Source organism: Acanthochromis polyacanthus, chromosome 14 (assembly GCF_021347895.1).
Source record: "Acanthochromis polyacanthus isolate Apoly-LR-REF ecotype Palm Island chromosome 14, KAUST_Apoly_ChrSc, whole genome shotgun sequence".
Lineage (NCBI taxonomy): Eukaryota > Metazoa > Chordata > Actinopteri > Pomacentridae > Acanthochromis > Acanthochromis polyacanthus.
The window spans coordinates 20,488,845-20,516,651 of NC_067126.1; the positions used below are offsets into that span (position 1 = coordinate 20,488,845).

At 39.5% G+C, this 27,807-nt stretch overlaps 1 protein-coding gene across 2 annotated transcripts in view; it reads right to left on the bottom strand.

Annotated features, from left to right (window-relative positions):
• pcbp3 (poly(rC) binding protein 3) overlaps positions 1–14,355 on the bottom strand; it is a 91,434-nt gene extending 77,079 nt beyond the window's left edge. For both annotated transcript variants that reach the window (XM_051958619.1, XM_022191842.2), the window contains exon 1: positions 14,027–14,355. The gene's annotated coding sequence lies outside the window, so the exon portion shown is untranslated. The remainder of the gene's footprint in view (positions 1–14,026) is intronic.
• Positions 14,356–27,807: the final 13,452 nt, after the last annotated feature.

Consider the following 27,807-nt stretch of genomic DNA (forward strand, 5'->3'; position numbering starts at 1 on the left):
ACCACATCTGATTCGGTGTACGAGTAGTTGCACTGACACAGTTACAGTATTCCATTAATGTAAGACTAGGGGAAGACAGGAGGGTTAGGAGCATTTCTTCTTTCTTAATATGGAAAGAATCAGAGGACAGGAGGGAAAGCGTTTTCAGCGTGACATGTTTGTAAACTGGCATTCTTTTGGTCCTTAGTTTAACAGTTACTGTACACTTCAGCATTATTTTGGTGCATCCAAGCATCCAAATGTTACTCCTAATAATGCATGATGAAATTCCTAAATGTGTCCCCCTGGGGGATCTCTCCAATTTTTAGTGATTAATGAATTAGGCTGTACATATAGAGAGGTGGAATAGCGCACCCTGGGCTAATGGGATTTTAAGCTCCTCTTTTTCAGACCTGCTCTTATTTCATCATGGCTGCTCTCCCCATCAAACCCACTACCTAAGAAGACGCTGAGTACACGCCAACGGCAGCAACCCAATGAAGTGTTTTCTCAAGCTCCTGAAGCTCTCGCCTCCTTTTTCTTTTCTTTTTTTTTTTTGCTTCCTTTTTTTACATCTGCTTAAGCTCACTTGGCTGTATTCTCGCTGACTTAGCAGCCTCTTCTGCGGATGTTTCTGGAGCTGCACAAAAAATACATATAAAAATTTAAAAAATAAAGACAGCATTGAGGAAAAGTGTGTCAGTGAAACAGAAAGCACTGCTGTGCCATTATTTCTCCCTTAAAACCGAGGGATGAGATGGAGAACAACGACTGAGCAAGAAATATGAAAGGCCATACTTAAAAGTTTATAAAAGAGTTAATTTTAGTAACATCTTACCCATTTAGGAAAGCCCTAGCTTGATAATGTGATAATAGAATATAAGAAATCCATATCTTAATTTAGTAATGGGCTGAATTGAATGCTGTATTGAACAATATCTAACTTTTTGTTTTGCTTTTGTCAATAATACTCTTCTGTAATGTGCTTTGGCTAGATGTTCTTCTTCAAAATGTAATTGACAACAAAATTGTGTTTTATTGCCGCTAGGATAAACTGTAGTAACATTTTACATTATGCAAGTATTATTCTGTATTGTATTATTTTATAATGTTTGCGATGCGCATACATTCTCAACTGTTGAGCAGAAAAAAAAATAATGATGATGAAGTGGGCACTTTTTAAGTTGAGTATGTAGCCCATAATACTACAGGATTTTTTTGTAGAATTCCACAAAAGACCTAAAACAGCAAAGAAGTGATCAACAATTTTTTCCTCCCTGTTCCTATGTCATTATCTCATTCCACTGCGCTCTGCTATTGTCCTCGCACATGTTGCACAGTGTACCAATACTAGAAAGGCACACAGTACCCTTCTTTTAAAACCAGTAACGGTCCCCTTAATTGGTATCAGTACGTAAATAATGGCAGTGTTTTAAGAGAAGCTGTATTCCTCTGACCTGCGTCTCTGTGCGACAGTGTGCAGCGCTCTGTATCCACTCCCTCATACTGAACGTGACAACCGCTTTTTTTCTTCTCTTGTAAGCACGCTACAGCTTTCATGGTGACATGACAAGAGGCATGACTGCAAATACAAGTGCACTCTTGCCGACCGTCCGCACATTGTCTACAAAGTAGATGAATAAAACAAAATATTGACCTTATCTCATTAACAGCTGAACCCACAGAGCTCACAAAGCTTGTCTGTAAAATATGTCTTATACCTTGACAATGGCAGTCAACACGACTATATTGGCAAAGTATCCCGCCAAAAGAAATGACTGTTTGCTCAGGGGATTCAAATTCCAGCAGCTTAGTCAATGATAGATAATTATATCATGAGTGTTCTCTCAAGTCCTCAAGTCAAATAAGTGATTCATTTTGTGACAAGCAAACTTTTTATCACCATCAGAGTTCAACAGAGCAGTTAAGGGAAATAATAACTGTTGAATGTGTTTGTATCTTTTTAGCGAACATCTTCATATGCTAACACGGCATTGGTAGTAGTGAACGTAGTGAACATATGAAATTAAAATGTGTGCAAAAGTACTCCTGCACTTGTCTCTGCAAGGATGTATCTTTCTATTAGCAGCAGGATGTCATGTGACTGCGGAGAGACGTAAACGTTATAAAGCTGCTCCTAATGAATAATTAGTCTATTTGTAGTTGGATATGAAAATGTTTGACTACATCATAGAACTGTGATGGACCAGGTCCAGTTTGTTCAGGGTGTACCTCACCTCTCACCCAGTATAATCTGAGATAGGCATCAGCTCCCCCACAACCTTCTCCATCATAAAGGGCTTTGGCTACTGGATGGATGAATGGATGAATACGCTATGTTACAGTAAATGACTTCAGTTGTTTTATGGCCCCTTCTCACGTCCTCCACAGCCTTTCACTGACATTGTCAAAATATTTCCAGTTTTTGTTACACAATGAAAAAACAACAACAAAGATCTGTGCTCTATCATCTATTATTAAACAGTTTTTCATAATGTTTTATGTTTTTGTTGTGGTATCATTGTAGTAACAAAATACTTAGTCCGGTACTGTATTGATAGTTTTGGGATTGTGACAATGTCATAAGAAAGCCAAATGATTACACAAGGTGAGATGTTTCCTTGTTGCAATAAGCACAGGCTAATCCCACATTTTCTCTTAGATGACGTATGTACTCATTAGTGCATCAAATCCATGACTGAATATACTGTACATAGTTCCCCAGATACTGAGAGATGAATTTTATCGTTGTTTTTGGTCTGTTCAATGTATTTGTTGAAAATATAAAAATACAGGAAATCATAAGCCTTATCCTTTAAAGTGGATTTTAAACCATTAAACAGTCTGAGGTCTGTGCATGGTGGTCGAGGTTGTATTTTACACATGCTTCCATTGTACATAACCACAGTATTAGCTGAATCACTAGGTTAGCATCCAAAGTGTCTGTTCCAGCCTCAGCCTCCAGCTGGGGCCAATCTGTTGGTCAGGTGTGGCTCGGTGGTAGCAGCCATGGCCTCGCCATCAAGCTGAGAGTGCACACAGCCCAGATACAGAAAGGAACAGCTTACGCTGCAGCACAATTCATAATATACTACAGATAGCTACAAAGTATTCTCATGGCAATTCATTGTTACACAAATGGAAATGTCTCTATCCTTCTTGATGGGCATTTAAATTGAAACACAAACGGTCTTGAGTCTGAGTTGACAGAAATCAGAATAACCTTTCTCATTGCAGCAAATGAACAGGGACGGTGATGCGGAAACTGCAATGCACTGCCAACACAGTACATAAAGTAGCTGCACAACGACAGAAAAGGGATACTGAAAGACCTCCTTTAGATGGCAAATTCCTTCCGCATTCATGAATCACACCAAGAAATATAACTAGCTTTTGTTGTTTTTGAAAATGGTACTGCTCTGTATTTGTAATGTTTGACCTCCCTAGGGAACACAAATGTATCAGACCACTGTTTATAATGTGTTAACCTCACTGGAGGGGCATTCCCAGTGGACTGACGTAGGACAATAGACAGCATGGCTACTGCTGGCCAGTTCTATACCAAAAGTAGCAAGCGGACCCAACTTTGGGTGGATTATGTCTAAATAAAGCCTCGGCAGTGTATGAATCACTGTGTCACTGATCCCCTCTGCTTCCTAGACAACAGGTTTGCCTTCTGCAAGCTGTCACTGGCTTTCCACTCTTTCAAATAAAGAATAAAAGAGAGGAGAAATCGAGACTGTGTGAGGGAGAGAGGGGAGTTGACGTTCATCACTCGAGTGCCGTGGCTTAGCCTAAGAGGCTTGAATAATCAGTATGTTAAGCTGTCAGGGTGTGCGCTCGCACCTACCACGCGCTTACTAACTCCTGGGCGCTTTTTAATCAAGCAAAAACGCTGAGAGGCAGCGGAGAGTGCCAACAGCCCAAGCTAAGAGATGAGCTTTAGAATATCTGTTACACTTTCTCCTGACATTACCAGACGTGAATTTTCACTGTAAGCTGCAGACACGTCTGCTTTTTCTTCTGTAAAGAAGACACTGTCAATTTTCTCCACTCCTTTATTTCATGTGAATCATCACATTTAGTGTAACAGCCTCATAATATAACAATTCTGTGAACACTCTTCAAATAGATTCCACCTTCAATGTGAAGGAAGCTGTAAATGATATTGTTTTGTAGCATCCAGCCTGTAGTTCTTGTCATGACCCACTGCACTCTATGAGACCCTGTTATCAGCAGCAGTTCACTGCTGAACTGTAACAGTCTGATTATGAACTAATATGTCAACCTTATTTCTACCTTAATTTGGTGAAAATAAAGGGTAAAACGTTTTTTTTCATTCACGGAAACTGCCTACAATTTCATCAGCCAACGATTTGTTATTACACTTTCTTCCATTCAAAAGTTTTCTTGAAAGTGCTGTTGAAAAGCTCGGTCCTAATAAATAAACCCTGAATTAATTGCATCCCTTCCAACCTCAGCTTTACTAAATATATGCTAACACACTAAATTAAGATTGTGAATACGGAGAGCATTTTTAAATACCTGTTAGGCTGCTCAAAAGACAGATTATTTGCATAATTACAAGTGATCATAACAGGAAAAAAACAAAAAAACATCTGGACTACAAAGACAACTCTCCTTCACACACCTGAAGGGCAGTGAGATACTAACAGTAAGTGAAACCCTATTGTTGACTCACGGTCAAAAGATTCCCATTCATCATTCACTCGAGTCTATTTAGGCCTCTTCAAAAGAACAATAGTAATAATGTAATAACTTGCATTCATGTGACATACTAGCACCACTGCCATGGATTTAGAGGTGAAACCTTCAGAAATAAAAGCATCTATTGGGGCCAATTGGGGCTATTTTCACAGACTTGATTAAGTCTCTGCAGGATCGGGCAGGAGTGGTTGGAAATTCCGAGCCAGTGGGTGTGTGGATTTAAAAAGACAATCCCATGCAGACCTCTGAATAATTAATTATGTTACATGTCAGAGACATAAATAAAGTGTGCAAAATGCCTCTCCATCACACACAGGGTTTAAGTATGTATGTATTTATTTTTAGGGAAAAAAACATTGTCAGTGTTGAAGCATTGAGCCCAACTGACGGACAATGGAATGGATTGAAAACTGAATCCATGAAGAGGTCAAGGCTGATATTCCATATCCGTTTGAGCTCTACCCAAACGCCATCTACCTTTCTTTCCATTGTGCTTATCAAATGTCAGATATTGCCCGATTCTTGTGATGCATCTTTCATTCAGTTCTTACTCTTGCAAGTTATCTCTTAATATCACTGTTCCATGTTCATATTGATTTCAAGCAGTGTTCTGTTTGCATAAAATTTGTAGGAAACAGTCACAGCTTTCCTGGGGCGAATCACCAATGAAACATTACACACTATACAAAGTTCTTCTTACTAATAGAAACACTATTGTACAGTGCTGTACATAAGACATGTAACTACACTCATATTCAAAGCTGTAAACTCAGCTGTGCTCATATGTAAAAACATAAACTAAATTTTGGATCAGACAGCAACATACAGACTGTTAAACATGAGTAGTAATGCAGACTGGAAAAATAAAGTCCAGACACTAGTAAAGATCCTTTGTCAATGCCATTATTACACCTTTTTTAAATTACTGCATAATGGTGACATTTCAAGCATTAAAGGCATTATGGAGGATGTTTTTTTTTTTGTTTAATTTGTCTGATTCACATAAAATGAATATACTGACCTTTAGTGGACTTGTATGTATGGTCTCTAAAAGAATAAAAATAAATAAATAACTGTGGACATTGCAGGACCTGAAAAACATCAGCCAATCAACGCGCTCGGACCGAGGCGTTTGGTTTGCTCCCTTTCCTGTCAATCAAAAATCTTCTGGCTCAGGCCTAGTTACGTAGATTACGTACGCCTTGGACTTACGTGTTTTCTGTATGTGTTGCTTTGGTATAGCTCAGGCGTGAACTAACCGTGACATCACCCGTTGGTTTCAACGCTGAGAAAATGAAGCCCGGATTTTGCTACTTCCTGGTCGCCGTTTTGGATTTTTTGGAGCCAGTGACGTAAAAAGCGTCATCAAACAGACTGGACCGGAGAGCAACTAGGGGCAGGATTGGCTGAGGACTCTCTTATCCCGCCCACGTTTTACCGCAGAGGCTTCTGTTGCTGTCTATCAAGTATAGCCACGCCCCCTGGCTCCGCCAACTTTAACGATTTATTTAAAATTCAGTATTGATTTATTTTAAGATCGGCCACCTGATCTCTCATTTTGACCATGAAAACTAACGGGAAAAAAAATCCTGAGCTGTAGAAAATCAGTCTATCAAATTTTATTTTTTCCAAAAATGAATTGGGGTCTATGGAGAAAAAGCTTTTTGGAGCCAACCCTAGCGGACGGCGTGATATTGCAAGTTTTTGACACTTCCGGGTTGGCTTCAATTCTGGAGCCAGATGCTACGTCCACTATATATACAGTCTATGGTATAGCTTCGTAGTTAGCTGGCGACTTGTTTTGCTCATCTTTTTTTACATAATGGCAGATAAAGATCCAGGGGGACCCAGCCGTAAAAGACAACTTCACAAGTGCTACACAAGTTTCTGGAGGGGGGCGTTTCTTCGTAAATGTTAAGACGGGGGAGGTTAGAGGGGGGTGAGGGAGAGGTTGTATGTGCGCATGCGCATGCTACGTTCAAAGTCGTAGGAAATTAAATCTCCTCTAATGAATTAATACTGGTCTTCAGACTGAAAACGTCACGCATCACATTATGAGGTGTGTTTGTGTGCACTGCATTTTTCTGAGTGATGACTCACAAATTTTTTTTTGACGAATATGCAGAAGTCTCAACATGGATGTGCGTGTTTTCTGTGTGTTCTTTCTTTTCGTAGTACAATGGACGAGAACTTGACCTTTGATTTAGCTCAGCTGTATCTTAAAATATTTTACTGTGTCAGAGTAAATTCCAGACAGAGTCATAAATGAGCACAGAGGAGCTGTAATCTAATTAAAAAATAACACCAGTCTAATTCTGCCACAACGCTCCACCATGGCAATGTGCATAGCTCTTTAATCACTACAGCTCTCTTAACTCCAAGCCAACAATAATATTTTCTTGTCACTTCACCACTTGAGCTGCCCCCCACCCCCGCTTATTACTGAGTATAAAAATAGCACAGGGGGCAGAGGGGCTGCCTATTTATCACCATACTTCACCACCCATAGTGATGCTAGGAAAGCAGCAGGGAAGGCTAAAGCTCTGTTCCTGCACCACCTTTTGCTTCTTAACCCTCAGCCTCTTCCATTTCCCCCCCTCCCATCTCCTCATCCTTTCTGATTGATCTCGCAAACCTTCACCAGCTTAAATTACATCAGCCAGTGGCTTTGCACAGAGACAAAAAGGCCCTCAGGTTTCACAGATCATAATTCTCTTCGATAGCTTCAACTTTTAAAAGGTGCCATGTTCAATTTCAGCCTCTGGCAATGCCTCACACCCCCGGCTCTTGCATTCTGTTATGAATTATGACAGAGGATAGATTGTTTTTTAAGTTTACAGCCCAGCTCAGTGACAGAGAACTGCTTACCAATCAACTGAGTGTGAAGGAGCGAGTGAGAGGCAAAAAGCAGCCAGTGGCCGCAGGAGTGCCCAGTGGATTGTTTGCACAGTTTGCTATGTCAGTGTCTGATCAGCTACTCTGAGTTTGGTTTCCACATAACTGCACATTGCCTGCTGAAACGAGGAGAGTCATCAGTCTTTGACTTGAACTAGAATTTAAAAAAATCTTTCACCTGTGGTCGAAGATTGCTGTTGGTACTTTGAGAAAGCAACGTAAGCTCACACATGCATCCCTGAACATGTTCAGTCACATGTGCCCAACATGGAGCCACTACTGTCCAGAAATCAAAAACGCTGCTCTGTGTTTGTTTCAGAATTCACTACACTGGCCTAGCTTACTGTAACTGTGAAATGCATTGCCTGATAGTCATTTTATGATTTGAATTACTGTAAACAAGAATATGTTTCTTTGGCAGAGGTGTTAAACTGCTCCAGTAAATCCAGTTGTGACGACGCAAACAGCGCGTAGAAGATCAATGTATCCATTGGTTGTGGTATGTTTAAGTTTGTAGATAATCATTAGAGACAAGTGATGCCAAATACGGCTTGGACTTGATCTTTATGTGACCCAGCTATGCGGCCTCCTTTTTATATTTTCTAATAAAATCTGACATTTATTATTATATTATGCAGAACATGACATATTAAAAGAAAACACAAAAACTGCTATGTCATTGCAACCTTTTGTCACACCTAGAAACTGCAGAAAAACATGTAGAATCCCATCTTAGTCAGAAATTTTCAACCACAGTCAAGATAAACATAGATCATATTATAACAGTGTATAATCATACAAACAGGAAAATAGAGAAAATCGTGAATATATTTATTCTTTTTGGGAAGTATTACATCCACAAAACAAAATTCTCAAATTCCAAACCATTATCCAGATCATTACTCGCTGAAATAAATCATTACTTTCAGTCATTGAAATACCTAACAAAAAATCAATAGAAGTATGGAATATTTACGAAGAACTGTTTTGTTAAAGAGATGCCTCTGTTAAATGCCTTTTTGAATGTCATGTAATTGTCAGAATTCTCTTAGTTTTGTTTATTTTATTTTTTTCTCTCGTTCTTTATTTCAATGTTATATTGTAGCAAAAGTCTGAAAATATCAGAATGAACTGTCTGTATATGATGTAAAGATAAAACTCACTGTAAATATGTATAATACACAATAAAAAAAAAAGAAACTGCAGAAAAACAAATGTTGTTGGCTTGTTATAAAAGTGCCATCAGACGATTTTGTTGAACTCGGGTCAAATTATTTTTTTAAGCGTTGGCCAGTTTAAGCCTCATGCTGATTTTATGTCAGAATTCCACCAGACAGAATTCTAAAAAATGAAAAAATACTGATCGTTATCACAGAGGCAACAGCTTTATGTACTGTTCATCTCGGATGTACTATAATATGCATGCAAAAACATGGTTCTGCAGTAGGCCATGTTAGGCAGTGCTATGCACAGGCTTTCATATTTGACTTAACATGCCTAACTTGCTCTATGGCATGCAGTCATACTCTATATATGCAAACAAAAAGCAAAAAATTGATTTTGAATGTAGAGTCAGCGATTCTAATCCAATACACTTGTTGTCAAACTCTTTGAATATCTTCTGATGGTTTGCTATCTGTCTGTTCTGAGTGTATTGAAAAAAACACCTGATGGTCCTACATAACCCTGGCTCTGTAGATGAAAACAAAGTGGCTCGGGCCGATCCATAAACTCCATGTATTCCATGCACAGGACAGAGAGAGAAGGAGGGGGATGGGAGCTGGAGAAAGGGCACAGTGGGAGGAAGAGGGACAGTAAATGTGGCACATAAAATATGTAACTAGCTAAATATCAACAGTCTTTCTCTGCGGTCAGACCCCACATTTAATTAGAGGATGAATTCTAATTGCTGGGGACTTATGCATACCAATGAAAACACCCAAGTTATAAACTGTACTCTTTCAGCACTGAACCCTCAGAGCTGTGATTGTTTTCTTGATTTGGGAGTAATCATCAACAGCACATCCAACTGGCCTACTCTATTTCAGACAGACCAGCTGTAAGAGAATGGACATCAATGCCAGCGAAAGCAGGAAATTACCAACAGCTTCAGTGATACCAAACAGAGGGCTAGTAAGTCACGACAAAGTTAAGTGGACTGAGAGAACTAGCCACATTAGCAAAGATGGCCAGGGAAGTGGTTTTTAGACTTAAGATCTGATGATACAGCTTTCCAAAACTAGAAAAATAAAGGACACAAACTGCTGTAGCTTACCCTTTGCTGCAATAATGTAACAAGTAACAGCGTGTTGAATGCACTTCAGGATTAAATAATTTTCTTCAATGAAGTCATGTGATAATAAGCTTCTGTCACGCTCATTTTGTGAATGGGTGTTTGAAGTGACTGAGAGATGCATTAATGCAGTTTTCAGTCACCAGGCAGGAGCTGGCCTTGAACGTTTGTGACGACACTGAAGGTTCGTTACAGACTGGCAGCGTGTGATTCTGTCTGAGCATGTGTTTGTCATCGGTGGATGAGTGAGGACGTCTATCATTTTAAAACCTCAGGGTCCACCACAGGGGTTCTTCATCCTGCCATTACTGCAGCTAGTGAAGCATATTTTAATTTTTTTTTGTTATAAACTAAATGGTCCTTATGTGCTGTGCCTCGAGTCAGGCGGTCTATATAATTAATCAGGTCATCACACTTCGCACGACAAAACAGTATGGTATACAAGTCAGACTGATCATATTATCTCTGTACCAATCTAAACATGCACTTTAAGGAATGGTACAGATTCTTACGTCAATTTTTTTAAGTGTCTTAAGCTGTGCAAACAAAAAAAAATAGTTGCCTTCTCTTATAATAGCTTTCTTACTGAAAGAACTAAAAGGGCTAAAAAAAAAAAAGAATAGATAAATGTGAGCACCTCACAGCAGCTACAGTGTAAGTAGTTATGAGTTATCAGAATTTCTTTGAGAAATTACTCCAAAAAGGCAGGCTTTGGAAATGATAAATACATGATTAAAAACTAAAAATATTTATCAAAAGGTCCAGTAATGGATGTAGAAAAAAAACTAAATTTTATTCCACTTTAAATGTTGTTTTAGTACAAAAAATGTAGTCATTTGCAAGTTTTGCCTTATTATTATATAATATAAAAACAAAACAATTTATATTTACGTGTTTTTTTAATTTTGGTTTTAACTGTTTACATTAACAAAAAGCATGAAGCTTTAATCCAGCACTTGTTTTTCTAATGATAACTCCAGTCTACAGTTAAGCTTCTATTTATTAACTCAAAAATAAGAACCCAACTGACTAAAGACAGTAATTCCTCAGCACCTCTTTTGTCTGTGTTCATTTGCCCTCCATCACTGTGCTACGGCTACCAAGACAGCAGCCAGTCAGTGTCACAGCCCTTTTTCACATTGAGCCAGTCCCTACCCAGGCAACTCCCGGCACACTCTGTGCCCTGAGCCAGGCCAGCGGGAGATCCGGAACGGCTCGAAAGGGCCAAGGCACAAAGGGCCAGCTGCTTGCAGAGCATTGGCTTTACATCGTAGGAAGAAGGGCTTACTGAATGCACTGGATGCATGAGATCCATCTTTTTATAGTGCAGCTATTAGACATGGAAAATTAGTGAAAACGAAAGAGCACCGAAAACACATTTTTAAGAAGTTTTACAGTGGTAGATTTATTTTTATATAATTACTCAGGATTCACTTAAATGATTATGAGCAGCATGCCAGTCAAACGCTCTCCTCAGTTTACATCCATCTTTTCTCAATGACACTGTTTGACAAACCAAAGCCTGTCTATTCACATTTCACTTGCTGCCCTTTCAACACCTCATTTTTGTGATTGGCTCAGATCAATTCCCAAACCTTCACAACACCTCGTGCCCTCAATTGACATCTGTGGCAGTGTGTGACGTCAAAGTGTAAAACTGCTCTGACATGGTGAGCCAAACTCATTGTCTGCATTAACTACATGCAGCTCAACTTAGGCTTAAAGTCGTGGCTTATGAAGCCATGCAAGTGCACAAGCAGGGGTGTGCAAACACATCACAGAGGCTCATAAATATCTCATTCTACAAGGGATTTTCCGTATGCATTCTTATGAGAGCTTACACTGAAAGGGTGCAGTAAGTGCATTAAATATAGCCGCACAGGAACTGCCGGGCCGATGTGAGAGCTGTGTCTATTGTAAGAAGTGACAGCTATGAGGAAGAACAAGGCCATTTTATTTCTTAAATGTGTTGTCCTCTTAGGTGTACCATCTACACTGAGGCGTATGAAGAATACTGAGAATCATTGTCAAAATGTGGACTCTTATCTTTGATAATTTAAATAAAAAGATCAATTTTAGCTAAAGATTCAAGTACAGCTGTACCATTAGAAAATTACAGCTGCTAGTGGGCATGAACCTGATTACTTCTGCTGCTTTGTCACATGTTACTGAATGAATAAAAATCAATGTGTTTGCATTAATATAAAGAAGAAGAGCAGTTGTGACTTGTTTTAGCATTTGGCCTACAGCCAACTAAGCGTCTGTTGTGGGATGGTGCAGACAAACGCCCACGTGTTTCTCCATTTTAATTTACACTTCCTAATAAACTAACAGTGCGACACCTGAAGGAATGAATATGAGAATGCAGTCAGCAGCATCATAAATACTCTCAACATTGACATGCTGATGGCCACAAACATCGTAAATCTGCAAAATCAAAGTGATGCTCACAGTTAGACTTGAAGTGTCAAGGATTACAGTGTTTTCGTTCTGTTGTTGAACACTAACGATGCCGCTCTCCCCTGAGATCGGCCTACTGGGACGATCGACATTCCCAAAAGGCTTTGTCACAGATGCTCTTTTTGTCTAAATTAGAAAATGATTATCACAGAAAGAAAGGTCAAACTGTTTGCTGGAGGAGGCAGTGTTTTTTCCTCAGTTAAAAGTCACAGGCAGACTAAATATGATTGCATTATGAAAATCTTTCAACGGAGTAAAAAGATTCAAATTACATTGTGTGTTCCTCATGTCTCAGATATGAGGATTTCAAGCTTTTCTCAGTCACACATGAGTGTAAACTGAATCTCTTTGGGTGGGTTTTGGAATGTTGGTCAAACAAAACAATGCGATTAAACACGTAACCTTCTCCTCCAAGAATCAAGAGAATTATACTCAAAACAATTAACTGCATACATATTCAGCAGGCCCACTACTAATGAAATAATCTTTAGTTGCAGCTGCAATTGAAATACAGTAAAATTAAAACCTATAAATTTGCAGATTTAGTGGTTTTGGTTGACTACAAATGTAACTATAATGAAATAATAATGCATGAGCGTAAACTAACTTTTCACTTTAAATATATTTTAACAGTCTACAATCGTCAAACTCCTCAAACACACCCTCAAAACAAAAAACACACCACACCAGGAGAGGCATTTCCTCAGTTGTTGGCATTGTTGTAAGGTCCGGTTTTCAGAAATGATAGAGTGGCTTTAAAATCTCTAGGCTGGCAGTATTGATGTCTAAAGCACTTTAGCAGTATCTCTGTCTCCGTCACAAGTACACACATAACAAGGAATACACACACACACATACACAGATACACAGATACACACTACACTTCCCCTTCCTGGTGAAGTACAGGATGTGCGACTGAAGAACTAAGCAGTTTTTCTCCTCTCGGCTGTTGCCAGGAATGCTTTATGGGCCATGTTAATATTGGAGTTCTCCTGCTGGAAAGATTGCTTGATTCAATCAAGCAAGCCACTGCCTTGTAAAGTCATTACACTTTGTGCAATGTCATGTGTTCTGGAGCCAGTGGGCAGTTCTGTGTTTTGTCCCGGCATTAGGGAAGTGGCCTAGCGAAAGCATGTGCACTGGGCACGTCAGCACCTATAAATATCACCAACTAAGGTAAACACTTTCTTTCAGAAATCAATTAGAGATGCATTTTCCATAACCAAAATACAACATGCTGTCCTGGCCAATTTCTGCTCGGGTGCAGACTTGAAAATCAAAGTCTTGCCACTGAATTTGCATGCGCTGAAAGCTGGAGGGTATGAGATTGCAAAAGACCAGAACAGAGGAGATGCAGAGATTGTGGGGTTGAGAGGGAGGAGGAAGTTTGTATCAAGGTGGAATATCAGAGGAGGAACAAAAACACAGTGACCTCACTGATAGCATCTCTACCAACTCTGTCACTTTTCTGAGAGGGACAGAAGAGCTGCGGGGAAAACTTGAAATATGCACATGGGAAAGAGCAAACAGCAGAGACATGTGAGAGGAAAGAAAAGCAAAAGAGCAGCAGTTTTAGAGGCATTTTAAGTGAGTGGAGAAGAAGGAGAGGAGAGGAGAGTGCAGCAAGTACTTTTTTCGCCTCAGTGCAGGCTGAGAAAAGCAGATTCTTACCTGCTCAGAGGTTGTGGTTGGTGGTTGGGGCGGAGAAGTGAGGAGAGTCAAAGGGTCCCGGGGTGGTCTGGGTGGTAGGGGGTCTCGGTTCGGCTCGAAGCGGGGCTGGAGGGTGGTCCAGGAGAGGGGAGGAAGGATGGAGTGACAGGGAGCAGGGAGACGGGGAGGCTAAAGGGGGGAGAATAAACGCCGCTTGCCTCTCCCTCCCTTTCTCTCTCTCTTTATCTCTTTTCCTCCTCCGACATACACACACACGCGCGCACTCTGACACACGCTCGGAGGCAGACACCAAAACCCCGAGTCACTCAGATAATAGACAGAGAAAGAGTCTTTACATTAACACGCTCTGCCACAGGGGGAGGACGGGCTGAGCTCCCCTCCCACTATCCTCCGGGCAGCCAATGAGAGGTGGCAGAGAGGTGTCCAGCCAGCCAATGAACGCGGACGCAGCCGGTGCCTTACCCCAGCCAATAAGTGCAATAGCTCATATCCAGTTGGAATAATTACAATATGGAAGGAGTCATGAAAAGCTTCCCTTCTGAAGGACAGACCAAGCATTACACTCCTGCCAGTGAGTGTGATTTAGGGCTGCTACAGACATTAGAGTGATTAGATTTTGGGCCACTCAACCAGGCACAAGAGCACTGCTGCCAGACAGGTTTCAGTCAGCTGGAGTTTGAGAATTACTCATGCAAAGTCAAAAAAGCAAGGCATGCATTATGGCAGGAACACATTAGATATATGCAGCCATGTATTTGCATGCACATTCTCTCACACACTCATATAATCACTTTTCTTGGGCTTTCTATCGTACCTTCACATCCAGCATTCTTCTACAGTGAGCTCTCAATAAGCGGGAGATGTTTTGATATTAAGGTATTTTTTTTATTTATTACTTAACTGTAAAAAAATATGCACACAAAATGTCTTCGTCACCATTATCGTTTGATCCAAACAAGCTACTCAAATGCTGACATATTGATAATAAACTATACAAATGTCAGTAGGTCATCAGCGTGTGGCTCTGACTGAGAATGATATAGAGCTGGTTATTAGCTCTATAGCTCTAAAAGTCCATTCACTGGTGGTTAGTGCAACTACTGGTACACTTGATAATTCCTGCTCACAAGCGCTGCTCATGCTTGTTTATATACTAGATATGTATGTATACCATGTTTCGAAATCCAACATTTTTTACAGTAGAAATGTGTTTGCATAGCATCAGCTATTGCTTTGGTGTGCCCCAAACCCACAGGGAGAGGCTGCCTGTCTTGTACTGCTGATTGACATGTAAGGGTGATGCTGCTGTAAATTATTTAACATATTCTAAGTGTTTCCACATGGCTAAATGGCCCTGAGTATTATGTAGTCTAGGGCTGCACTTAACAACATTTTTATTGATTAAACTGATGATTGTTCTTTTTTTCAGATTGACAGTTAATGGAATGACCATTATAATTTGAATTACTTTATAAATATCAAAAATTTGTGTCATGAATGTTTCAGTTTTTCATACAATCATCAAATTATCATTCTCTATTTTTTATTTTAGAATGATATTAATAATATTAGACCACATTTGTCACATGCCTGATAAGATCAAATCACTATTTTTACTGAAGTACTTGTCTTGACACTTAAAATGTTAAGAACATGGATTCAGCAGTTAAGCTAGTCACAAGCAAATGTATTTGGGATCGGTGCGGGGCAAGAAAATAACTGAAATGATTTTCAGGCTGGAACAACAGTCTGTCATGTTAGCTTTACCCATTTTCTTACTCATACATAGCTATTAAAGTAAATGGAAAACAAAAAATTGCAACATAACGTATAACATGGTAATCAAATGTGTTATTCTCTGAACTGAATAAAAGTATGTTAACTGATAAGGCTGAAGACAAGACATGTTGTTTCACTGCAAAAATAAATATTGTAGACTTGCTGTAGTACCTGAGTGGACCACCAGGTGGAGCTTTGTGTTACTTCTTGAGAGTTACAGGTGTGTTTGCTGAATACCTGTAAGGGTATGTGTTCGGTTCTTTTGTACTAGTGCACTTCCCCACACTTCTATTGCTAACTTTGGCAGTCGTGTTGATGAACTCCATGAAATCAATCAATCAAAGTTTATTTCTATAGCACTTTTCATACATAAAGTAGCACAAAGTGCTTAACAAGTTAAAACGTGCAAAGGTGTTACCTGTCCTGTTCAGCTGCCTACCTGAGGCTCATGTTGTAGCTGTTAATGTTGTTAACATTCAGGAGAAGTAGGACCGTGATTAGTGTTTCAGTGACATTCTGCTCTAAGTGTAAATGCATTTTGGAGGTGACAGTAAATACTGACAGATTTCCTGGATCGTTGAAGTTGGTTTGACAGTATTTATGGACTCTACAAACAAGTCACTCCATCATGTAGGTCAGGTATAAGAATTTTTCTAATCTTAAAATGCAGTGAAGAGATTAACAATGTTACAGCTTCGTGTTGAAATTTTGTTTACTTTCTTGTGTTACCTGGTGTTCACTTTATCTGTTCTTCGAATTCTTGTTAATTCTTGTTGTTAATGGTACAAAAGTTGTATCCCTAATCCTAGTCTTTAAACAAGCTTGGCTGGGAACAACAAGTAAACTGTCTGTAGTTGATGTCTAGACAAAATGCTCGAGGATGCTTTTACTTCAAGTAATAAGGCACAGATGTCTTGTTGTGATCAGCCATTTCCAGTCTACAGTCCTTACACAACACCACGTTGCTTTCTGTCTAAAATGCTTCCACACTTTATATGATCGTGTAAGAGTTGTTTTTGCTGCAGATTGTTCTATGAAGAGTCTATGCTTTGATCAGGCACTCATTTTTGAAATGGGTTGTTTTCATTATCAGTCTGCCAAGGCCCGTGGCAGAGTTATGTCATGATCGCCATTAGTATATCTGTTTGTCTGTTTGTTAGCAACATTACTAAATATGGACAAACAGAGTTGGATGAAATTTTCTGGGAGAACAGAAATGACACAAGGACCAAGTGATGGATTTGTTAAAGATTTCTATATCATTGCAAGATAGTGGCACGGCATCACTGTAACTATGACTACAAGTGGACACTACGTCAGCTGCCGGCTGATGATCACATGATTCCTCCTACAAATCGACTGCTGCGAACCACAAATTTTTTAAAAGATTTTATCTGCCGGAAATTATATGACGACTGATCAGCCTTGTTTATATTTGCCTGAACGTTCAATATTTTCAGCCTTGTACTGCTCTTTCTGAGTGCTTTTCTTGTTCTTGATGTCACGGAGTTGCCACAGCTCTACCTTAGTCAGCAGCTATTGTTTAATGCTCATCTTTTCAAGTTTCTTAAGAACTGCTCGTCCAAACTTCAAGCTCGACACTGCGCTTCCTTCGATCTCCAGCAACAACATACCTGCCAAGTTTGAAGTAGATCAGATGGTTATTAGTGAAATATTTCCTCCTGGTCTGCTAAAAAAAAATCCTGTGTTCATGCACAACCCTGATTCTGTAAATAGGAAACAAACAAAGTGGCTTGGACTGATCCATTCAGCACTCTTCCACTGTGTCCTGTGCATGTTCGAGTATGTGTACAGGTCGATTTGAAAGCGAGGGAATGAAATGGTAAATCTGGTACAGTACATACTGACTATGTTAGTTAGTTAAATATCATCAGTCTTCCTCTGGAATCGCTGACTCCATTTTTAAGTTTGGGATTCTGACAGCTGTGGTAGGGATGCTACATGACAAACCCTTCTTTGTACTTGCTGGAGCCGACCAACTGGAACTGCTAAAACATTTTTGGGAACCTTAAATTCAGGAATTTCTGCTCTGTGAATGCGAGCATGTAGATTAAAAGACCATTTCTCAAAGTAAGTGTCTCATATGGTGTACCAAACTGAGGAAATTTCATATTGTACCTAACGGTTTTGGATGAATGCATGTCCCGTCGCACCTCTATTAAGAACCGAGTGTGAAATTTCATCAGCACCTTTGCTCATATGTGCACTAAGAAGCATGCTTCACTTCCACAGTCTTTTTTTATTTCCTCTCTCTCAATCGATGGCTCTGGCAAGCACCCAGCATAATCAGTGATCAATGGTGAACTGTCAGATCGAGGAAGGAAAGGCACATCACCGTTCTGCTCTTCATTCTGCACAGAGAAGTGAAGGAAACACCAGTTATAATGTTGCATCAAAAATAGCGCAAAAATAGAAGCAGTTGTTCTTTTTGTCAGCAAACACAGTTCGGGGAATTGCTGAAAGGTAGATTTTCAGAGGGATGGAGGGAATTCTCAGGGGCCGCCAGCTGTGGGGAGTGCAGGATTTTGATATACTGCTATGAAAGGGAGGGTTTTCTTCCTGATGTTCACAAGCTTTAACAATAACCTGATTTAACAGGGAAAGGAAATGGTCCCCAAAGAAAATGATCCTTCCATTTTCTAAACTGCTGCTCTGGGAGGCAAGAGCCTATCCCAGCATGCATTGAACAAGAGGTTAGAGCACACCCTGGACAGACTGGCAGCATGCCACAGGGCTAACAAACAGACAAACAAAATCACACTCGTGTCGGTGCTTTAATGTTTCCCATTCACTTACACCTAAAGTACACAGGTTGAGAAGATTACTTGTAATGTATACTGTGTGCGGAGGGGTCACACGTACGGTCCGCGGACCGGTACCGGACCGCCAGGGGGTCCGGCCCAGCCCGGGGAATACATCTACAATATCAAAAAATATTCAAAAAATTATGACCTACATTACTACTGCCTTGTTTGATCAAACTGCGGCTCCCACATTGTCTGCTAGGGGCGCTCCGTCTTATTCGGAGCAGACGGCGTGACCCAGCACCGTGACTCGGCGCTCGCGGCAGGTGGCAGCAATACGGGATCCGGGTCTGTAGGTGGCGTTTTGTCTATTGGAGTTTCACCTGCTTTTCTGATGGCCCTGACACGCTCATCAGCAAGACGTCTTTGTCAACAAAGAAAAAAGTGGACATCGAGTGTAGGATCTTCCAAGACAAATAGACCACTTCCTATTCGTTCACTGAGGTGAATGACAAACCTGTGTGCTTGGTGTGTATCCAAGCAAGGAATTTAATCTTCGGCGCCACTATGAGACTCGGCATGGCGAAAAATACAACAGCTTGCAAGGACAACTGAGAAGACAGAACATAAATGAATTGTTGGCGGGTTTGAGGAAACGGCAGTTTGTTTTCACCCGGAGCCGTGAGGTCAGCGATGCTGCAGTGAAAGCCAGCTACCTAACTGCTAGCAAAACATTTGCCAACATCTGCTTTTTGTCAGGCCTTATTGTCCCCAGTGATATTTTTTAATTATTCATGAAGAATGCATTATTAGATCATATTTAACATTTTAAAAGGTTTTAAAAGTATTTAATATAGCGAATGATGGATAAAACCCTGATTAAGTGAAGCACTAAAACTAACAATTTTTCTTTTGTTATAAAATTATTTGTATCTATTATTTATATCTACCCATAAAGGTTGGTCAGGCTATGAAATTAAAATAGCTTGTCATATAAAGCTGTTGAGTTTACTATATATCTGTTATCTAAAATATGTACATGGAAGTTGTCTGCTTTTTTGATGTATTTGATCAATTTTTTTTTTTTTGGATACAGTGCCTGAAGATTGAGTGAGGTATCCTTAAACCACATTTCTACCACCATGTGAGGTTCTTCTCCTGAAAAGAAGTTGCTGATCTCCGCCCAACATGTCTGCTGTTACCGTGGCCTGACAGCTCTATCTTTTATTTGCCTATCCAAAGTACTAGTGAGTACTACTATTATTCTAAAATGACCTGAGGCCTTATTTTTCAACCGTTAACCACCATTCACACACAGAACTTTACCTCTATCTTTAGAATCAATATCAGGGCTCCAGACTAATTTTTTTTTCATTGACTACACTGGTGTGCCTGACTTTTTCAATTAGGTGCAGCAGCACAGAATCTAGTAATCTAACCTGTGGAAGTCAGTGTTAAAATTCTGTCATTAGTTTTAATCTAATACAATGTCTCTGTTTTTGTTGTTGCCAAATTTTCAGTAGCGATATTGATAATAGCAGCATATTTAAGTTATAAGTTTTATGCTTTTTTTTAAATCATCAGAAGCTCTGTAATGAATTTAGAGTAAACTGCAGATAAGGTGATCCATTTAGGTGAAACTGTAAAATGTCTGGGGCCTGCAGATCTTCACGTCACTCCCTGTTGAATGATGGTTTGGAGGAGTACTGGAAATCAATGCGGCTGTCGATGCCTTGGTGCATTATAACTTGGTCGGATATGCACAGCAAGTGTGGCATCAAACTGCCAAGTTTACATACAGTAAAATCAGTAAGTTTGTCTTCGTCTGACACAGATGTCACCAGATAGGGGAAACCTGATTATTATTGTCAGTTGCGAAAATGATTCATACTTGGATTGTTGCTTGTGGAGTGCTATCTTAGATTGGACATACATGTATTATTGCTTATCACAGAAATAATTTCATGGGTATTTATTCTGTTGACACTTTTTTCATGCATTCTTCCATTTGCTAGTGATTGTAAATAGGCTTATGAATGCAGCCCTAAAGCTCTTGACAGTGTGTGTGGACAGATCCAGTCAGTATGGAACCTATAGCATAGCCATTTACAACATGAACAGAGCTGAAGGGTCACAGATTCCAAAAGCAACAGTGCCATTTACAGTAGCACAGTTTTACAGAGCAGGGTTGATACAAGGCCCATCTGTGTGTGAGTGAGAGAGGAAGAGACATAAAAAATTCATTAGAAGATGGAAGGAGATGTCACATCGAATATGTAACCAGCTGCACTGATGACCACGGGTAGTGAGCTGTGTAAGGTTGGTGTGGTAACTGTGAACACAGCACTGCAGATCTGACCTGGGTGAATTCTAAATGATCACAGAGGTCTTGTCAGCAGGAAAATGTGAAAATGGAAGCGTGGTGACTATAAACAGATTTGATTGTAGTGGTTAATTCGAAGTTTAGTATGAAATGGCTGAGAAACACTTAGCATTTCCTGAACAAAAACAAAGACTTTAGCTATTATTATCATTATCATATTACTAACAAGCTGCTGCATTTTTGTTCAGAGTTTTGGCAAGAGCTGAAGAATTATGTTTCCTTATTGCCACTGAGTGACATTTTCATCCAGAGGAGGAAAAAAGAAGCATAAAAAATGCATTAAACCAAATGCACAGGCACAGATTGCATTAATTAAATAGCATGAACTCAGGAAAAAAGCAGTAATAAAAAGTCAGGATTGGGCAGCATGGTAAGCCTTTTCACTTCTGTAGGAAAACACCCTGGCCCTGAAGACTGTTTGATGGGCTTTACTTTTGATGGCGAATCAGACCTCCCAGTTACTTTTGAAATGTAAAAGTGACAAAAGGCATCAGAGCAACATACCTGGGTCAATGCGAAAGAGAGCGCAGGTATGATGAAGTGGTCAAAGCATATCTTCACAATGCCAGGAATATCCACTCTCGATAACATCCTCCTCATCAAATATTTAAAGACAGGAGAGAAAAAAATAGACTTAAATGCCAGAAGATTCACAAGGGGATTTAAAGACAGGGAGAGTGTTACTCATTACCTATCTAAATGTCAGTGAAATGTGAAAGCCTCGCATAAGGCCGTAAGTACTTCAGACACTACACAAATGTTGCTTTAGGACTCCTTATTACCCTTTAATTTAATGAGAAATAAGTTGATCTAGTCGGAGGCAGAATGCATTCAAATTTACACAATAAAAGCCACACTTGAATCCATTTACAAATCATTTATGGTGAGTAATTTTTCTATACTCACTTATTTTCCAGCATACGAGCTAATGTTGGTGTCACACTAAAGTAAGGCACCTCTTCCCTCAGATACAAAACATTAGAAGATTGCAAAGCACAGCGTCTGTGTAACAACACTGGTAAGATATTGTTAGATTTGGGTTAAAGTGGCTGTGAGTCACCACCGATGAATAAACAGAGCCCAGAGATCTGACAACTGTGGCTGCTCGCTTCCGCCCTGAATGTAATTAAGTCCCCCAATATCTGGTTGTCACCTTGTTGTATCATTACCGTCGCTGGATCATTTCACTGTACTTAGTTATTACTTAGCACCCACTAAATATAGCTATCCCCAGGCAGTTAGTGTGATAGCTCTTTGCAGCTGTGGGTTATCACATCCCAACCACCACTACCCCCACCCCCCACCCACTCCAACCTCACTCAGTCAAGAAGACTTAAATAGATAATATGCCACTCAGTGAGTTCTGTTTTTTTTTCCTGAAGATTTATGCCATCAAGGGCATTGAGGAATTGGTCAGGACTTACGATGTTAGTTTAATTTTCTTTCAATCAGGGACACTGCTGCTACGCTGAGCCCCCCACCCCAGTCCATTAGTATAAGCCGCGTAGCTCTCGCAAGGCTGAGATGCTTAAGAGACAGATTTGATGAAACTGAGTGGGAAGCGACTGTATTTACTGATTATTTATAAGGTATCCCGCATTTTATTATTTGGTAGGCGAATGGATAAATTTAGGCCTTGATTCTTAAATGACATGCCACTAAAGATGATGCCTTCAGGCTCTGAGTATTTAATCCCAACTTCTGCGTGAGTTTTTTAAAATGTGAAACTTGAATGAAACTGACACCAAAGTTTTTACCCTGTATTAAAGTCCTATGTATTCAAGTACTGGCTTATTTACTATACACTAATACACAAAATGAAAAAAAAACAGACAATAATAATGTGGAGACTGTAAGAACCTTGTTGTAAATAATGTTTCATGTTTTTGAAAATTCCTCTTATGATAAATGGCGAATAATAAGCTGGACAGACTGAGTACCGAGAACATTAAAATGATTGTTAATACAGGTCTGTGAAGAAGATCTACAATCAAACTTAGTGACACCTGTAGTAATGTAAGGGCGTGTTTGATCAGGTGGTGTTTTTACAAGCAATGCTACTGTCTTTAAAAGTGCTTTGATTTTCATTTTATATTCAGAATAACAAAAGAATAAAATCAGTCACAGACAGAAACGAAAAAGGTCAGTTTTTTCCATATTCTTAGACCGGAAGTGGTCATCAGCAAGTGTGGAGCCAATCAGAGTACGATGCATAGACTGCATGTAATATTTTTTCCTTAGTTTTTATGATCAAAATGAGAGATCAGGTGACCGATCTTAAAATAAATCAATATTGAATTTTTATAGAGCGTTAAAATTTAAAAGAGTAAAGTTATAGTTGTAAAGACTAAAGAATTTAGTCTAAAGATTTTCTTTAGTCTTTTATCACCTTGCTTATAGTAGATACCATCAGCCTTAGCCCCACCATCAACTCTAGTGGTTAAATACCCGGGACTCTCCAAACTACTTTTAGAACTGAAGAAGCCGCTCGGATGACAGGCGAAACGTCTTCAAGATCACAAGAATAAGGCTAGTTGCCTGAACTAAACCCTTCACTTTAAGATGACCTGGATGACTGAGAACCTAATAGACATGTATGGAATGATTAACAGGTCATCTGGAGGAGGCAGTCTGGACTCTGCTCTTCACGTTTGGATTAACTCTGATACAATCACTGTTAGTTTATTAATCGGTGGAGCAGCAGAACATTTTCCACAGACAGTTTTTCAGCCTGTTGGCTTGTTTTAACCAGTTTTCTGCCTTCGGCTGATTCTACCAGCAGACACTAAAATGACTCTGATAGTTTGGTAAGTGTTTATTTTCTGATCGGTGCCGCTTTTAATGCATTTTATATGCAGCTGTAGTGTCAGATGTAATGTCTGCTGTGCACTCCAGATGTTGGTGAAGTTTATATCTGTGTGTGTTGACCAGAGAAGAGAGTTAGCATCCAGTAAATATTAGCTTTAATGTTAGCGCTGCTAACCGAGCTAGCTGCTCAGTCATGGCCTGATTAAAGCTAACGTAGCAGTAGGCTAACGATGTTTGTGTTGAGTTTCATGTAAACAGCTGAAGTGTGTTGTGTTACTGTAATGTCATACATTTAGTAGGGCTGTACCCAAATATCCCGAATATCCGGATATTCGTTCGCTACGGCACTATCCGGATATTAATTTGGTATCCGAATATTCACAACCCCCCCCCCCCCGTTGGATGTTACCGGGCGGAAAGAATATGCCGCGTTACTGTCTTCCCTCCGCCTTCGGCCCACATCAGCACTTATCGGCTCATCTCATCATGTGATCACATAAACATATACACATACAGTGCCTTGTGAAAGTATTCGTGTGTGTTCAGGGTGATGAGCTGTGTTGCTTTTACGCCAAACATATCGTTTTGCATTGTGGCCAAAAAGTGGGATTTTGGTTTCATCTGACCAGAGCACCTTCTTCCACGTCTGGTGTGTCTCCCAGGTGGTTTGTGGCAAACTTCAAAGGAGACTTTTTATGGATATCTTTGAGAAATGGCTTTCTTCTTGCCACTCTTCCATAAAGGCCAGATTTGTGCAGTGTACGACTAATTGTTGTCCTATGGACAGACTCTCCCACCTCAGCTGTAGATCTCTGCAGTTCATCCAGAGTGATCATGGGCCTCTTGGCTGCATCTCTGATCAGTCTTCTCCTTGTTGGAGGTGAAAGTTTAGAGGGACGGCCGGGTCTTGGTAGATTTGCAGTGGTCTGATACTCCTTCCATTTCAATATGATTGCTTGCACAGTGCTCCTTGAGATGTTTAAAGCTTGGGAAATCTTTTTGTATCCAAATCCGGCTTTAAACTTCTCCACAACAGTATCTCGGACCTGCCTGGTGTGTTCCTTGGTCTTCATGATGCTCTCTGCACTTTAAACAGAACCCTGAGACTATCACAGAGCAGGTGCATTTATACGGAGGCTTGATTACACACAGGTGGATTCTATTTATCATCATCAGTCATTTAGGACAACATTGGATCATTCAGAGATCCTCACTGAACTTCTGGAGTGAGTTTGCTGCACTGAAAGTAAAGGGGCCGAATAATATTGCACACCCCACTTTTCAGTTTTTTATTTGTTAAAAGAGTATAAAATATCCAATAAATTTCGATCCACTTCACGATTGTGTCCCACTTGTTGTTGATTCTTGACAAAAAATTAAAATTTTATATCTTTATGTTTGAAGCCTGAAATGTGGCGAAAGGTTGAAAAGTTCAAGGGGGCCGAATACTTTCACAAGGCACTGTATAGCTCAGAGATCTGATTTTTCCTACCTGTCAGCCATTTTGTAAAGGTGCCTTTATCATCTCCATATTTTACCATGTGTTTTTCTTGAAAATCATGGTACCGAAATATTTTAATATTTTGCTTTTTGAGAAAAAAGTTCAAAGGGGCCGAATACTTTCACAAGGCACTGTATATTTATATATATATATATATATATATATATATATATATATATATATATATATATATGCATCCATGACCTTTTATACCACCGTTTTACAGGCATCTGCTTTCTTTCTGTTGGCTGAGCAGAAGTCTGTGTTAGTTTAAATAGGCTTAATTATTTTTAACAGGACATGATATGGATGCAGACATTTAGGCTATGTGTGGATAAAACAACTGCACAGTCAAACAGTTAATACACACTTAATATTTAGGCTACTTTACAATGTAAAACATGATCAACATGAAGTACCTCCATGAGATAATGCCGAGGTCTGACCTGTTTGAACAATGTTTTTATATTTCATCTTAAGCTGCTGCCCCGTGCGCTTCTCTCCCGCGAGATTTCACCTAAATGAAATAACTTACTAGGCTACCATTCAGACTGTTATTCCCTGTAATATTATTACGATTACAAAGGACTACATTTAAACTTACGCATTGATCCGGGCAGCAGTGTTCTCCACGCCGTCTCTCTCTCTTTTGCAGCTGCAGCGGTGTTGCACTTCTTTCTAAAAACGTGTTCAAACTCGCCATATGAGGGCGTTAAAAACTTCCAGTTCAAAAATGCAGCCTTTCGCTTCCCCGTTTCCATGGTGACTCGTCGAATCGGGGTTCCATTGATGCTGTCTTTTCAGAGTTGCGGTGCACGCGCTTAACTCCGAGTGAAACTACTCCGAGTTGATTAAACCAACTCAAATTAGCCGTTGTGAAACCGAAAACTCAGAGTTTTCTATCTCAGAGTAGATCAACTCAGAGTTGAGGATGAAACTCAGAGTTTCTTGAACCTGCTTGTGAAACAGGCCCCTGGACGACCGAGTTTCTCATCATCAAACGCCATGCAGCTGACATGTCACAAAGTTAAAATGACCCGTATTTTATGATCAACAGACATAGCATCAACCGGAGTGCCGGTTGATGTCACACTTATCGCAAAGGTGAACACTTAACGATCTCGCGTCCGTCCATTAGATGTATCCAGGCCATGCAGCAGACCTGTAATTATTATTATTATTATTGTTATTATTATTATTATTATTATTATTATAGTAGTAGTAGTATTGTTGTTAATAATAATAATAATTATTATTATTATTATTTTCTAACATTATCACAAGCCTAGTAGTTTATATAATAAATACTGTGCAAAAATAAAAACGCTATTTAACGTAATTTATCTTTTATTACCCATTTATCAGTAAGGCTTTTATTTTGGTAAGGAGTCCATTTGACCCGTGACGGTCAGAGGTCATGTGCTTCCGTTTTTTCGTTTTGAGACCTGAAACGAAAAAACGGAAAATTGAAATCCAAAAAACGAAATTCGGCCATAATTTGCTTGTGTTGGTTTCGTTTTTGGTTTTGAATTGAGAAAGAAAAGAAAACGTTTTTTCGTTTTTGGTTGAAAACAAAAAAACAAAACTTGAGCCGTTTTTCCCTTTTTCATTTGTTGGTTTGGTCAGAAAAACAGATTATACTTTTGGCCCCTGACCGATCGTAACCAAGTGCGAGGACACAGTTTGAGCACGCGCAGAGCAAATTTGAGCGCGAGAGCAGAGTTCTGAGAGACAATATCACGAAATCTGAGAATGAAATCGATAAATGCTGCCCTCAAATCAATTTTAAATGCTCTTGAATTATGATAGGAAATTTATTCCATATTATATTGTCATGCTGATTATATGATCAGTAAATACTACCATCAATTATAACACCCACATTGATCAGAGAAAACAAACAAAACTATCAGTTCATTCAGAAACTGTGGGGTTAAACCTAAAAACACAGACCTCAACAGCAGTTTGTTTCAAAGCAGAAAATCAGCCAGTTTTCACTAAAAAAGCTTTCAGAGCAACAATTAAAATGACAGTTTAGTTCTCATTAAGTTCACAGAGTCAGAGTCAGCCAAAATAATGTACACACACATCAGGAAAAGAAAACCTTTTATAAATATTTCATTTGTATAAGTACTTCTATACATATAGATACCTCTTTAAAAGTTTGATCAAATCACGATAACTCTGTGTCCTGTTGTACGATGTTTTCCCAACAGATGGCATTACCCTCATGAATGGAGCATCAACAGATGACGTCTACAATAGAACAGAAATGTCTGGAAGCCAGCGGCCTCCACTTTGAGCACCTCTTGTAATGTCGAGGCCAAAGATAACTTCTAGTAATCTCATGATGTCGAAATAAATTTGGTATTGAAATATTTATGCAAGTTTTTCTTTTCCTAATGTGTGTCAACATTATTTTGGTTGACTCTGTATAATGGGTTTCTGGCAGGTCACATGGCAACTACTCCGAGATGATCTTTTTATAATAATGACAAACATACCTGCATTCGGGCTGCTCAGTGGAATAGTGGTTAGCACTTTT